A 2,419-nucleotide genomic window follows, 5' to 3' on the forward strand; every position below is an offset into this window, starting at 1 on the left:
TATATATATATATATATATATATATATATATATATATATATATATATATATATATATTGTATCCATATGATTTTATAGAATCGGAATCCGGTGAGAACCACCCCTTACGATGATAACTGAGAACTAATCTCAACCCTCCGATCTTTCAATCGAACGGCTCTAATCTTGCCCGGCCAACTCAAAATAATAAGGGTGAGTTTGTAATTTTGACGACTTGAATGACATCCCCTCCTTCCCCATTTTCAGTTATCTTTCTTTCTCTCTCTTCCTTTCATTTTCTCTCTCTTCCTGTAAATCCTCTCGATCGATTTCATCTTCTTCAATGTATTCAATTTTCGTTGTTCCTGCAATTGCTTAATCTTCTTGCGATTTCATCTCTCCTAATTCGCGCCGGTATTGATTGAACTTCAGGTAATAATTTGTTGCGTTTTGGATTTAAGTTCTGATTTGTATCAAAATTTTGTCTATTAATTAGGGTTTCAGTTTTATTTTGGTCGAATTAATGTTTGATTGAACATATTGGAATAAATTTATGGTTTTAAATTTGTGAATTTGTTACATTGTTTGCGATTTTGATATATAAATTTAGGGTTTTCAATTTTCTTTTTTCAGGATTTCAATTTAGGGTTATAATCTTTTTTTTTTTTTTTACTTGTTTTTGTTTTTGATTTATAGAAGATTTATAGTAACTTCTTAATGATAATAATAATATGAAGCAGTTCATGTTGTTATTTCAGTTTTACAAGGTTGAGATGAGAAGAATGGAGTTTGGTTTGTTGTACATTCTCCTATTTTATGATTGTTTTCTTTCATGGGTTGTATTGTTTACTTTTCTGAGATTTTTATCTACTTCTAAACAAATGAACTACAAATTATGTATTGCTATATCTATGTTTTCTCCTTCCATGAGTAGCCCAATTTTTTTAATTCTTCCTCCTTTGTGTGTGTCACTGTGTGTATTGGGAATCTGGGATGATTAATTTGCTTTTACTTTGAGCCATGATTTTCCCCTGAAAATAGAGTTTTGGTTGCCTTGTGGCACCTATCGGGTTTACTGAAGACATATTTTCGTCTCACTTCTCTGCAAGAACTCTACATCAAGGGCTGCCTGCACCTGTCAAAAACATGTATTGTACCAGCAGGAAAAGAGTACTCTCTAATAGGAAACATCTCCAAATCTGGCTAGACGGAGTTCATTTTACTCCAAATAAAAGTCAGTGAATCAGGTCCCATTTTCTATACTCTCTAATAGTTTGTTATTTCTCCTTTTCTCTTGTGATAATGTTAGCATTTCCCCAGTATGTTATTTTTTAATTTAAAATTTCTGTAACTCATCTGTTCTTTGAGCGGTTCAGTATTTTTAGTTACAATGCCTCTGTTACAGATAAATTTTGTGCATTGATGAGATTTACCATTGATTGTTGTACAGATTTGTGACCATCACTTCTCAACTCACCAGTGGGAGCAAGGTTTTGGTCTGAATGAAGATTGGTGTTTAACATGTATGGTTAATTAAAAGCAACGGTTAGGTTAACTGAAGACTGAAGGCAAAATGTGCAAGGAGCAAATTGTAAGCATATGCCTTTATTGATGTGAGTCCAATTTCCGTACATAGTGTCGGACGATATGTTATGTTAATAATGTTATCCAGAATGAAACTGGCTAGGGTAGTATGAGTTTAATTGGCTTTAATTTATCATTGTACTAAATCAATCGACAGTCGACCAGTCGTGTATGCACGACAATTTGCATTGCGATATCAAACAATTTGAAGATTCAACAGATCATTTCCTATTAGTTTGGTTTCCTAAATAATTAATTAGCTTCATTGTCTTTCTGATCATTATATTGCACTGTATTAGCTTTGTTTATGTGATTAGATAGGGCCGGCATAACATTATTTGTTCAGCAAGCATGTGTGGACAAGCCATTTACACATTCATTTTCATTATCCATTTGGTGATTGTTTGTTGTTGTGGTAGTTGATACATAGTCACACGAGTATAGTTAAGTTAAGAGAATCAACAAATCACCTTTATTAGCGACACACATTCATGAAATAAACCATCAGGCCAGATTTTTCTGAAGCTAGAAGTTGTCAAATTCAAAAACTACAGCCCTTGTTGAGTTGTTGCCAGTCTGCAGTTACTCGTTTTGGTTCTGCATATTTTTTTATATTCTGCAGTTATTTGTTCTGGTTTATTCAGTCTTCTAATCGATGATTACTTACGTTAGAAATAATTCTATTTACTTTAACAAGTTATATATCTACATTTTCAATTGAACAAAATGCCAAGTGTATGATACTGTTCTAAATATTCCTATTGTATAGTAAGATACCAAGATTCCACTAGCCTACTAGCTCAATTGGTAGAGCATTGTGCAAATGCACAGATGTGGGTTCGAATCCCACGTAGGT

The 2,419-nt window shown here is 32.9% G+C and overlaps 1 long non-coding RNA gene across 1 annotated transcript; it reads left to right on the forward strand.

Annotated features, from left to right (window-relative positions):
• The first annotated feature begins 222 nt into the window (after nucleotides 1-222).
• LOC110793664 (uncharacterized) lies at nucleotides 223-1,797 on the forward strand. The gene is made up of 3 exons (XR_002534750.2): nucleotides 223-411; nucleotides 1,089-1,226; nucleotides 1,430-1,797. It is a non-coding gene; the product is annotated as an uncharacterized lncRNA (long non-coding RNA).
• Nucleotides 1,798-2,419: the final 622 nt, after the last annotated feature.

This window comes from Spinacia oleracea, chromosome 5 (genome assembly GCF_020520425.1).
Source record: "Spinacia oleracea cultivar Varoflay chromosome 5, BTI_SOV_V1, whole genome shotgun sequence".
NCBI lineage: Eukaryota > Viridiplantae > Streptophyta > Magnoliopsida > Caryophyllales > Amaranthaceae > Spinacia > Spinacia oleracea.